This window comes from Acinonyx jubatus, chromosome C1 (assembly GCF_027475565.1).
Source record: "Acinonyx jubatus isolate Ajub_Pintada_27869175 chromosome C1, VMU_Ajub_asm_v1.0, whole genome shotgun sequence".
In the NCBI taxonomy this organism is placed as follows: Eukaryota; Metazoa; Chordata; class Mammalia; order Carnivora; family Felidae; genus Acinonyx; species Acinonyx jubatus.
In genome coordinates, this window is record NC_069381.1 from 110,265,388 (window position 1) to 110,278,548 (window position 13,161).

A 13,161-nucleotide genomic window follows, 5' to 3' on the forward strand; every position below is an offset into this window, starting at 1 on the left:
AGGAGGGGAGCAGGGTGGAGAGGGGAATGGGAGCTGGGGGGATTCCTGTTGCCTGGGGATCTTGGTTCAAAGCCTCAGGTAGAGCCTGTCAGAGTACCCACATTCTAAAGCCAGACAAGGTCACTTCCCCCCAGGATGTGCTAAGGGAAGCCAAAGTGATCCAGAGACAGCTGGACCTCCAGGTTATGGACCGGGAGGGTAGAGATGTGGTAAGGATTCTGGAAGGAAGGCAAGCCACAGGAGTAGGAGGCATGAGTAGTTCCTCCCCCATTCCCTGGAATATTTCTCCTCCTCCTAAGCCAGTGAGGGCACCCACACTGAGAGATGCTGCTTTCTTTCCACACTGGATGGAGGTGTGCTGATACTCACTGTTCTTCCGTATGCAATGGGACCATAAAAGAACCTGCCTCGGAGGGCAGCTGTGAAGATGGCATGAATTGATGCATGTCGATGGCGAGGTATGATTTGCTACACGATACCTGTTAGCTAGTATTGTGAGTGCTACTTCTGTGGTTTGTTTTTTAGGCTGGACCAGTGTTTGAAAGGGAAGGTGCATTTTGACATATATATATCTATATATCTATATATCTATATCTATATCTATATCTATATCTATATCTATATCTATATAGATATATATATAGGAAGTGTAATCCTGGGGTGGTAATGAAGAAAAGGGCAAATGCATATCAATACGCCATCTATAGAAACCATCTTACAGCCCTTGACGGGGGCACTGTCATGTGGGTAGTGATGCCAGAGCTGTGGGTCCTGGCTTCTGAGTCCCACTGGCATGTGACCCTCTCTAACCCTCAGCTCACTTGCCAGAACAGAATGATGCACCTGCATGGCTCCAAGAGAGGCGGTCTCCAGCACATGCAAGCTCTTCTCATAATCCCCATTTATTTGAGCATGGTTCCTGCATGTGTGTACAGGCCCACATGGCCCCTGGATGCAGGGCCCCTGTGGGGAAGCAGAGGGGCCCAGTTCCTGTGACTTGGGGGGCAGGGAGTGCTTGTTTATCTCCTGGAATAATTGGGCTTCCCAATGCTTCGCACTTTGCTTTTACTCCTCCTTTGTCCTCTGGGTATCAGGGCAGGAAAGGAACTTTAGGAAGGCACCAATTCACCTCATTTTGTATCCAGCACCAGAGCCAGGAGGCTGACTGCCCCCAGTCAGGCCACTGCACTGTTTTTGTGCTTGGGGAGGAAAAAACATTTCTCTTCACTGCACACTCCCCACCACCCCACCACCCCATCCTCCCACTGTGTTTCTGGCTGATGGAGACACTTTATAATATGTCTCAATCCATCACGCGGGCACACTCCTGTTCTATCTTCCCAGCCCCCCGTTAAGGTCTTGTGATTTATATTTCTCCAACATTAATCTTTTAAAAGCAAAGAAGCTATAAACACATACATAATTCTTCCTCCCGTCAGTTGAAATCCCATGACACAAATCAACTGCCATCTAAATTAAATGTTTCTTTCAAAGAAAGTGATAAATGCCCTGGAGACCAATCAAGAAAGCCAACAAACTTAGACTTTGTTTCACTTCAGAATTTTGCAGGTGGTGTGGTTAAAGTCCAACAACTGGTTACATCGCATGACCAACAGGACTGGTGAATTGGATGTTTTAATACAGCTGAGATGGAAAGCAGACTTTGTGCACCTTTCCTTATCAAGGTTTTTAGCATTTCAAAATGTGGAGTTGAAATCTAACATGTAACCTTAGGGGAAAAGGGTAGGTACAGACACAATTTACTATTCCATCAAACTGATGTACTGCTTTCTTAAGCAAACCAAGTAACAGAGTGAAAATGGAGTTACCAAAAGAGACATCAGCCACTTATAGACTTGGATCTGTTTGAATGGTTAGGATTAGGGATCCCAGATATGCCAGATGGTCTAAGTGCAGATTTCAAATAATTTTATCTTTTTTTTTTTTTTTTTTTTTTAGCAGGGATGGTTTCATATGTAAACCAATGAAAATTGTCAAATTATAATTCTGTGCCTTCCAAATATCTATTTTTAACTTTTGAGGGGGAAATATAAAAGCTATGGTTTAGGAAGGAAGGAGAGAGATGAATGGCTAAATCCAGTATATATCTTGGGTTTATTTTCCTCTCTTCCTTTTCCGTGTCTTATTACTTCTTCCACCATCACTACCACATTTAGTATTGTTAATAAACGTCATTATTCATTATTCAACTCATTATGGGAAGTAGAGAGTATTAAATATCAGGCTAAAGAAGCTGTGTCTACTACTGTAGGCCATGAGCAAATGAGAGATTATGAAAAAAAGGGATTCTCTAGAAATCCTGAAGTAGTACAGGGATGGAGAGGGAGAGCATTCTCCTTCCAAGTTTAGACAAGAAAGAATCAGCATGACACAATGAGAGACCAACAAGGCTGAGAGAAGTGGACATGAGCAGAGAGGTACGGATGTGAAATGAGGGGTTAGCAAGGCCCACTCGACAAGGCTAGGAGTCTTGAGGGTTGGAGAGTTTGAGATTCTGACAGGAGTATGATTAGAAGTTAAATGAAGGAGACAGTGTAATTGAAGAGGTTGGAGGGTTATGAACAATGATTTATTATTTTGTATTAAAATATATCCATGTAATGACTAACTTCCATAATCACACAATAATTATATTGTAGTTACATAACATAATTTATTATCAAATAAATATATCATTTAAAGTATTAAATATTAGGCTGTGTTTCGGATTTTCAAATTTACATAAAAAGTACGTTTTTGACTATTGCGAGAGGCATCCATGTATGGATGGGAAGAATGAATGACAAGGGGATCTCGACACTGCTTGAAACGAGGATGCTTTTGAAGATTACGATGGCTCCATCCACATAGAAGGTTTTGCACCCAGGCAGCCTGGCCTGGGAGTTGGGGCACTGAGTGTGTGTTGGTGGTTCTAAACTCTGGCTGCACATTAGAACCACACGAGACCCTTTAAAAAACGCTCTTGTCCAGGTCCCACCCTGCTAGGGTTGCCAGACAAAATACAGGGCACCAGTTAAATTTGAATTTTAGATAAGCAACAACAAATTTTTTAGTATACTAAGTATGGCCCAAATATTGCACGCCAGCTCCACAGACTGTTTAGTTCTTTGTCAGCTTACCAGGTAGACTGGGGGTCTCCTAAGGTGGATACACCCAGAGGAGAGCCCTGGGATCTCCTGGGCCTGAGCCCAGAACAACAGGCACAAGCCAGTCTGAATTCCCACATTATTATCTCACACACTCACATCCCTCCTACTTGTCCCAGGTGAGCCTACTGTGCATAACATGGATTCTAATTCTATTCCACACCTCCAGACTTTGGCTCATGCTGTTCCCTCTGCCTGAAATGTCCACTCCACCCAGCTTACCTGGTGAATGGATGTCTACCTATCTAGGAGGATGTGTGTCCTGACCTCCCAGTGGAAGTGACCTCCTGTTACTACAGACAGACTCGCAAAGCATGTCAAAATAACTCTGGGGGTGCAGGAAGGGCCATGCCACTTTCATCTCGGTATCCTGGCATTTTGCAAGGTGGCTTGCACATAGTAAGTAGGTGGTCATCAAAAGCTTACTGAGAGCAAGCTCCTCTCAGCAGACCACATCGAAATGCAGCAGGCAAATCACCCAGAAGACAGGTTATGGAAGCAGGAGTGTGCTAAACCAACTTAACTGAGCACCTACTAGGTACCAGGTGGTAAAACCATCTCTTGCATCTATCTTTCCACACTGTAGAGAACTTTTTAAAAATGTTCTTTTAAATTTATTTTGAGAGAGAGAGAGAGAGAGAGAGAGAGAGGGAGGGAGAGAACGAGCAGGGGAGAGGCAGAGAGAGATGGAGAGACAGAATCCCAACCAAGATCCCGTGAGCTCAATCCCACCACCCTCGGATCATGACCTGAGCTCAAATCAAGAGTGGGACGCTTAACTACCCAGGCACCCCACAGTGCAGAGAACTTTTACATACACTAATCCTTCGGCACTAGTGATGTCTGGTGATGGTTTGGCTCGTTCCAGGGTAGAGATCAGAGGAGTCCCCGCCTTGTTCCTCCCTTATGCTGGCAGTCCTTCTGCCCTTGCCCTTGATCTGCCCTTTCTCTAGCTCGTCAGGCTTTGTCAGCCTTGGGGTCTGAAACTTGCTCATTTCTCCACAGTCCAGCTATAATCCCAGGCCTTGAGCTCAGTTTCCATGTCAGGGCATACCACCTGTATGGTCCCAATTTGGGGATTTGAGTCAGGAAACGCACTTTTCCTATCAGGTCTGCTGTGACGAATCGTCCTGGCAGGTGGTCTGAAGGTGCTCATTCAGCCGGCCCCCTCTGGGTGGCCGCCCCCTCCAGGGAAGCCTCTAGTCACTGGGCCAGGGTGCCAGGAGGCCCTGCCTGACCCGCCTGCACAGAGGCCGCTGTGTCTGCCTTGTCTTGGAGGGTCCTTCAGACTCTGTTTGCATCCGTGTGCATCAGAGCCTGGGGCAAAGGGCAGCTAGAAGTCAGCCAGGCCCATGCCACTGCTTTGTATGGTCTGTTCCACGCTGGGAATTCAACTGTACCTCCAGCCACTCATGATGCTTCTCTCATTCAAAATCCTGTGTCATGGGACAGACACAAATCATGAGCACCTCTCATTAGCTGAACTCCCCCAAACAACCTGCTTTACATATGAAATATATTTTTTAATTTTTAATTTTTTTATTATTAAAGCATTTTTAATGTTTAGTTTTGAGAGAGGGAGGAGGGGGAGGGGCAGAGAGAGGGAGACACAAAATCCGAAGCAGGATCCAGGCTCTGAGCTGTCAGCACAGAGCCTGATGTGGGGCTCGAACTCTTGAACCATGAAATCATGAAACCATGAAAACCATGAGCCAAAGTTGGACTCTTAACTGGCTGAACCACCCAGGCACCCCCAAAATATATATTTTTATATTCCATCCCTGCTTTATGTATGAAAAGACTGAGGCTCAGAGACATTGTCAGTTGCCGAAGTCAGAACCAGGATTCAAAGCCCAAGGGTCTACTGCTGTCCACCCCTGAAAGCCCCTGGCCCTGTCTCCCAGTGTAGTGTTGAGTCTGGGGATGGGACCCTGGCAGCCAGTGACACAATATGCCCTCCATCTCTGGAGCCTGTGTGCTCCTGGCAGGGCACTGGACACAGCAGCTCTGTGAGGCAGGGGTGACCAGCCCATTTTACAGACAGGACAACTAAGGCCAGAGAGACAATTTGGTGAACATCACAGTCTGCTAACCCAGTCTGCCCTACCCCAACGATGAGAAGTTTAACAGCCTAAAGGAAAAGTAGTTAACTGTTGAAGGTAAAATTGGCTGTCATCCAGAAGGTGTGTGTATGTGTGTGCGTGCGCACGTGTGTGTGTGTGTGTGTGTGTGTGTGTGTGTGTGAGGGGTGGTGGGATGAGTCTCTGATCTCCTTCAAACCAGAGCTCCCAGGAAAGAGGGAGGCTACCTGAGGTTTTGGGGTCAGCCAACCGGCTTTCAACCTGACCACACCACAGTCAACGAAGTACCTTAACACCTTCCCTCTCCTAGGTTCAGTGTCTGATCCAAAAAATGGGAACAGAGAGCGCCTGGGTGGCTCAGTTGGTTGAGTGTCCGACTTTGGCTCAGGTCATGAACTCATGGTTTGTGAGTTCGAGCCCTGTCTCAGGCTCTCTGCTGTCAGCATGGAGCCTGCTTCAGATCCTGTGTCCTCCTCTCTGTCCCTCCCCTGCGCATTCACTCTCTCTCTCAAAAATAAACAAAACATTAAAGAAATGGGAACCCTTGTGTGCCTCCCGGGGGGTCCTGAGGGAGCTCAAACCACAGAAGTCCTCTGAGTATGTCCAGGAGAGGTGTCCACTCCCGCTGCCATGTCCAAGTCCCCAAGAACTCTCCAGCATCCCCTTCTCCATCGACCCTCCTTGCCAAACCTTTGCCCCAATTGCTTCCTATCGGGTCCTGTTGCCTGTGGCCACCAGAAGTCTGCTTTGGGGAAGAATGGAAAGAAGCTTCCTGGGTCTCACTGGCCCTGTTTCTGAGCGGTTAGGCCCTGGGGACAGGTCTGAGAGAGCAGCTGGTGAGCGCCAGGGCCCAGACGCACTTTATCAGCCCCAGGCCTGCCAGGCGGGGCACCGGATCTCGTCTCGCTGCAGCTGCTTGATAAGAGGCTCAACTCTGCTTTCTTCCCGCCCAGAGTCCTATCTGAGGCAGGCCTGGGTGGAGGCCCCATTCTCCTCCATGCTATGCGAGTGAAGGGGAGAGAAAAAGGCCCCTGGAAGAAATATAATGTGCTCGCACTTAGACGCAGTCAAGTGCAGGTGGAGGGGGACTCAGGACAAGGCACCACAGGCTTCCCCATGCTGGAGTGAGTGGGGACCCTCCTGCACACCAGGTCTCAAGCTCACAGAGACCTGAGTTCAGTACTGGTGTGTGTGCTGCCTTTCAGGTCTCCTGGACTTGTGTGTGTGTGTGTGTGTGTGTGTGTGTGTGTGTGTTGGGGGGAGCAGACAGTGCTTAAGCATGAAGCATTTATCCCTTTAAAACTGTAGCACATAAAGTGCATGGTGTCATAAGGATGCCACACTGCCTGCCTGCTCATGAGCCTGGCCAGGGAGGAGGTTAGCGGATCAGGTAACACCTGAATCACAGTGCTGGCTGTGCCCTGTGCTATCCGTGCGCCCTTGGGACAGACTTTATATCTTTTCCAGGAACACTCAGGATACTAACTTGTATGGGGACCCCGGGCTCCTCTTCTGAGCGGTGTGTAACAGCACTGTCCTTCCCGGTGGGCACGTGGGTGGTCCGCCCTGGCACCCTGGCATACAGAGAGCTCGGTAAATGCCAACAGCCTCTCTGGCCCTCCCCGCTCCGCTGTTCCAGGCTGGGTGAGGACAGAGTGAGGTAGGAAATGTGAATGGCTTTGGTGTGTGCCAGCCACCCCGAGTACAGCCCAGGTACAGCCCAGGTGGCCTGACTTCCAACAGGCCCTCGGGTGGAGGAAGTGAGAAGTCAGTCACTCCAGTAGGAACTGGATTCTCAGGGGCGCCTGGGTGGCTCAGTCAGTTGAGCATCTGGCTTCGGCTCAGGTCATGATCTCACAGTCTATGAGTCTGAGCCCTGCCTGGGGCTCTGTGCTGACAGCTCAGAGCCTGGAGCCTGATTTGGATTCTGTGTCTCTCTCTCTCTCTATCCCCCTCCCCCGACTCATGCTCTGTCTCTCTCTGTCTCAGAAATAAATTTAAAAAAAAGAAAAAAAGAAAGAAACTGGATTCTCGCACTGGGATCATATTATCTGAGGAGAGGAGGCACACAGGATGAGCTCCTGTGTCCGTGTTCAAGTGGCTTTGGTCACTTAACTGAACTGCTGTCTGGACTGCTCATCAGACTCAACAGAAAAGCATGCAAATATAAAGCAGGTGTAAAGAGCCTCTCAACATCTTTCCTGGTCTTATGAACCGGACCTCCGGGGGTGCAGGGAGTTGTATGAATTTGCACCTTGCACATGGGTGTTGGGGGTGTGCTTGGGAGAACCTGAGTGGTGGAGTCCTGGGCTCTAACCTGAGCTGTCTGAGCCTGAGCTCTCTCTTCAGTTCTCTGATTTCAGGGAGAAGGAGCCTGTATTCTGGGCTGTGCTCTCATTCTGCCAGGAAAGACTGAATGAGGCTGAACAGGGCACAGCGACGTCCTTCCCCAACAAGGTGGCAGCCTGGACCCCAGGAGCAGCAGGGCAGGCCACTCTTGTCCACACCCCTTCAGGGTCATCTTCTCTACCCCCTTCCAGGCCAGACCCTCCACCCCAGGGGAGAAGGTTGCTGCTCTGTGCTCTCCGCTGGGTGGCTGCCCCCAGGGCTTCTGTGGACCCAGAGCTGCAGGTGTGGGGCTGATCCACATCCTTCTGCTCTGAGCTGCTCCTCTGGGGTCCTAGTGCCCTGGGAACTGCAGGTGCATGGGGCCTGCCCCCCGCTGCCACCCCGCACTCACACTCAGTCCCTGTAGGGCCCAGCACAGTCCAGCAGAAAAACCTTCAGACCCAGCAGACGCAACTAGCAATTTCAGAGAGGCTTCTGGAAGCTGGCCTGGGTGTGCGAGTGCCTGTGCACTCCACTAAGGCACCTCTCAGGACGGCTGAGGCTCTTGGTACAGTCCCTCCTGTCTCCCACTTTCTTGTATTTCAGGCACCCCTTAGAAGTTCCCTACCTCCTTCTTCCCTCCTGCTCACTCTCACCACTTGCCAGGGCTCACCCAGGGCCTTGCTCCTTAGTCTTTTGCTGGAGCATTAGCTGAGGTGCTCAGTGGCTCCTCTCCTAGGGTCTGGAGCATTCTATCAGGAGGTTTGCAGGCCCCAAGACTCAGGAGGATGGTGGGCTTCCAGCTGCTACAAAAGGTGCTGACAGATGGTCCCACTGTCTCTCTCCCACCTCACCTGACTTCATCTCCTTCTGACCACTTCCTGCCCTCCTCTCCCTCTACCCAGTCACACTGTCTCCTAGCTATTCCTTGATCAGACCAGGCCTCCTCCTACCTCAGGGCCTTTGCACTTGCTGTGCTCTCTGCCTATTATGTCCTCTCTCAGATATTCCTGTTTGACTCACTGGCTTTCCTTTAGGTCTTTCTCAAACATCATCTTTCCCAGTGAAGACTTCTCTGGCCATGGTCTTTAAAATGGTACCTCCCTCATCCCTTGGTCTTCCTTACCTCCCTTCTTGGCTTGGTTGTCCTCTCTAGAACTCAGCAATATCTGATGTACTGGGCATTATCCCCATGTGTCTGGTGTCTACCTGTCCAACCCCAATAGAATATGAACTCCCTTTTGGGATTACTGCTGGTTTGTTCACTGTCATTTCCCCAGAACCTCAAGCAGGGCCTGGCACACAGTTGGTCCTCACTACATGGTCATGGAATGTGACTCCTGGCCTACTAGCTAACTAGTGTAGGTGGCACAGGAGAAGATGGGTGTAGACTCAGGGATCCACCATTTTATAACTGGTCAAATGTGGACACGCTTCTGAGCATTCAGCTCCAAATCTGAAAAGAGGGGTGACAGGATAACCCCCCAAGGGGGTAGGGGGTTTCAGTAAGGTCAGGAGGCAATGTACTTGGCCCAACTCCTGCCAAATTGGGAGGTGTCCCTCTCCCTTGCCTGGGCCCTGGGTAAGAAGCACTGTTTTCTGAACTTAGGAGGTGAGCTGGCTGGCCCTCCTTCGCTGTAGGTCCAGGGGGCCCTGTCTGATATTTTGCCTTTCCTCCCACCCCTGTCAAGGTAAGGTGAGGATTTTCTGCAGGGTAGCAGCAGAGCTCTGAGTGCCTGTACTGACAGATAGGTGATTGGAGGACAAGAGAAAGTAAAGACTATAACAAAGGCCCTCTCCTTGGTGGCCTGGGCATTGGCAGATCAAGTGATGGGAACCAAGGCACTTTGTGTGTCCCCAGCCTGGCCCATTTGAGCCTTCCTGGCTGATGTCTGGTCCCTGACCTTCAGCACTGGTCTTTCTTCCATGGCTTCTTGTCATGGGGGTGGTGTCTCCAGAAAGAGGGGCAATGGGGCCCAGGTGGGCTCTAGGCTTGGAAGTTGAGCCATTAGAGATTTTCCTGTTAGTTTAAGTCAGGAGTCAGCAAACTTTTTTTGATAAAGGGCCAGGTAGTAAACAGTTCAGGCTTTGAGGGCCATATGGTCTCTGTTACAACAAAGCAGCTATGGATACTATATCAATGAATGGGTGCAGCTGTGTTCCAATAAAACTTTAATTATAAAAGCAGGTGGCAGGCTGGATTTGTGCCATGGGCCTTAATTTGCAGACCCTTGGTTTAAAGTCTGTGTCACTAAGTCTCTCTCTTTCCACTCAGGCTAATATTTATCAAGAATTTGTCCCACCCTTGGCCTGGGCCTTTACCCACATCTTCTCATTTAAGGTGCCCGCAGGGAGGAAGCTATCGAGTGACCCAGATGCACCTTGAACCCAGGTCTGTCACACCTGAGGCGTGAAATTTAACCTGTGCAATGCTCAGCTGTTCGAATGCAGGCACTCTGTCCACTGCCATGGCTGCTTCCACAGATTGCAGAGTTTGGTGGCACCTGGGACTCATTGCATCCTGGACATCCCATGAAGTTGTGAGGACATAAGCATCAGGGACACGGAAGCCAAAGGGGGCGAGGTGACTATCCCAAAGTCATCCTCACTGCTTAGTGGTGGAGCCGACAGTAGCTGACAAGGTGTCATGGGTGGGGTGGGGTCCTGCCTCTGAGTTAAACCTTGCATGGGGTTGAAGCCATCATTGCTGGTGAGGGCAGTGGCCTGGGCCTCTCTGATTTGGCCCTGCGTACCTTCTCTGGTCAACTGCACTGATTGTCCCAGCCCTGTCACATAGGGACTCTCCAGGGAGTCCTGAGCCCCCAGGGTGTTGGGTCCCAGAAGAGGAGAAATGGCCACAGCCTGGCTACATTCTAAGGGCTGGGTTGAGGGAGGCCAGCGGAGGCCCGGGCAGTGGCCTGCTGCAGTCCGAGCATCCCTGAGTAGGGGGTTGTTGGCTCAGAAAGAGACATCATGAACTGAGCAGAGGAGAATGCTGCCAAGCTCATTCCCCCTTGGGGAGGGCCCTCTCATAGGAGCTCAAAGGAAAACCATGGGAGACCCCGGTGGGGGTGGGGGTGGGCAGGAGGCAGGGCAGTGAGAGGTCAGCCTTTTATCTGCCTAGACAGTCAGCCTTCTGTTTCCACAGCCCCTGGACAAGGAGGGCAAGATAAAGCCAGGAACTCAGATAATTGTGCCTCCAAGGCAGTGGAATCTCAGAGTTGGCTTGCCCCAGAAGCACCACCCTGGAAACAAAAGGAAGAACAGGGAAAATAGGCGAGACCAAAGCCTCAGGAAACAAATGGCCCAGAAGGGATCAAGAATGGGAAACACAGCCTCAGAGCTCTGAAATTGAAGGAAAACTGTGGATTCCTCCCCCTTTGACTGCCCTGTCCTCCAAGACATATTTTGACTTTTCCCAGAGTTGTTTGCTTTTTCAGTGAGTGACAAACGTCACTTCACTCAAATGAGTTGTTTAAAAATAGCACATTCTGAAAGGTCTTTTCGGAAGCTCCATGATTCTTAAATAGGAGATGACCTGGGGTAATTACCAGAGACCCACATCCAGAAATGTAATTAAAAAATCCTTTGGAACCAACTTTCTTTCCCTCCTCCTATGAAAGAAAACTTTGTTCTCCTTGCAAACTCCCCATTTTCTGCACCCACCGATGGTGGCAGTGCGCATGGGTTAAAAGACAGCCCAGGGGTCCACCCCTCGCGTTCAAATCACAGCCCTACCACTCACGGCAATGTCTTGCGTCCTGAAGATGGGGGTGTCACCCACAGCACCCACCTCACAGTGATGGTGAGGATGATGGCTACTGGTGAGTATGACCAGCGAACATTTTCTCAGCTCTTCTGACAGGTCAGATCATCCCTGCACATCATGGGGACCGCAAACATTTGCACCAGTTTTCCTTTTTACATCCTTGCAATGTATCTTTCCCGAAGTCATTCCCAAAGTTAGAACATTCTCAAGAATCAATGTTGATCATTGACAACTTGTTTTTTCAAGCACAAAATCTTAACCCGAGATAAAACTCTATCTGGTTAAGTAGAAATTCATCATAATTTAATATTACCTACAAATATTAGCTAATATTAGGTCATAATTTACATTTGAGGGCTATATTACTTTAAGTTACTCTTTAAATATCTCGATATCTATTTAGCTATTTCAGTGAATAATCACAAGATATAGGCAATTTGGTTTGCAACCTGAATTTATGTGATAAGAAATTTCCCCCTAGGAGGATGGGTCGCTTTTTATTCCTATTATGATGTGTGTCTGGCTGCCCCAACAAACCCAACAATGCTTTGAGGGCAGGGATATTGTCTTATACTTTATCTGTTTCCTCCTTAATCCCTAGGACAGATGACAAGATGCGTGTTTCTATTGAAGAACCAGGAATGTATATGGTGGTTGGTAAAAATTTGTGCATAAATCGCTTTCATAATGGACTCTTCCATCCAATTTCCCTTCCCACTTTTCAGGTTTTCTTCATGGAGTCTGAGCATAGTGGTCCTGAAGTTGGTAAGAACTGTCCTCATGGAATTCATTGGTAAAGTGATTGACAGCTAGGCATCCATTACAATCTGGCCATAGGCAAACATTTAACCACAGTGAGAGCATTTTCTGGCTTTATGTGATGGAAACATCCACGATGGAAAGATCCTCTGAGATCCAAGCTCCCAGGTATCATCACTGACAACCAAAAGTGACTGGACATCAGTGAACCATTCTGGCTTTGGCACCAGGCAGGAGGAATTTGCAGACTGGGTTTCACAAAGCCCTCGGTGTCCAGTGATAACTTGAGAGTGAACCATTACAAGGGGCCCCTGGAGTGTGGTCACTCACTTCTTCTCCTCAACAGATATCAAATAAACTTTTATCTCTTTTGTATTTCTAGACTTTATCTGATAATTTATTTTGGGGGAGTGTCCTTTCTGCTGAAAATAACTGCAATGGAGATTTATAGTTGTGACACCATTTTGTGTGTGTGTGTGTGTGTGTGTGTGTGTGTGTGTGTGTGTGTTTGGAGTGGAGACCCCAGGTGAGAAGCTATTTCTTTTGGAATTTCAGGGATACATGGCCTTTATTCCAGAGGGGACTTGCACAGTTGCATGAACCTGAAGGGTGTTCTGAATTCCTTTGCCCTCTGATGTTCCTGGGTCTTGCTTCCCCAGTGAGGCTGAAGACCCTTTGAAGACAGGGTCCCCTGTGTCTCCTGTGTGGCCCCTTGCACGGTGGTGCTCATTGGATCAGAATCAAAGTGCATCAGATTGGATTATGGTGATCTGAAGATTGTCCTCTGGACTGGATTCACCAGAAAGCTCATGGTTTGTGTCACTGGCTACCCAAGGGATCCCTGAAGACATGATCCAGATCATGTGATAGACTGGGGGTGAAGAGCGTGTGTGTAAGGATCAAATCTGGAAACCAGCCCTAAATTTAACTACTGGTACATGTATGGGCTGCATAGATAACCCACCAGAGAGAAGGCTGTCTTTATTAATGGACTTACTAATAGACTGTTGCCTTTGTTAATAGACTTGGGATGGGTTCAATGGGGAGAGGCAATGCT

At 48.9% G+C, this 13,161-nt stretch overlaps 1 protein-coding gene across 2 annotated transcripts in view; it reads right to left on the minus strand.

Moving 5' to 3' along the window:
* GYPC (glycophorin C (Gerbich blood group)) overlaps positions 1-13,161 on the minus strand; it is a 42,800-nt gene that overhangs the window by 18,825 nt on the left and 10,814 nt on the right. The window contains exon 1 of one of the 2 annotated variants that reach the window (XM_053214869.1): positions 6,735-6,759. The exons of the other annotated variant lie outside the window; for it this stretch is intronic. The gene's annotated coding sequence lies outside the window, so the exon portion shown is untranslated. Of the gene's footprint in view, positions 1-6,734; positions 6,760-13,161 lie in introns of those variants that run through there. 2 annotated transcript variants of the gene reach the window in all.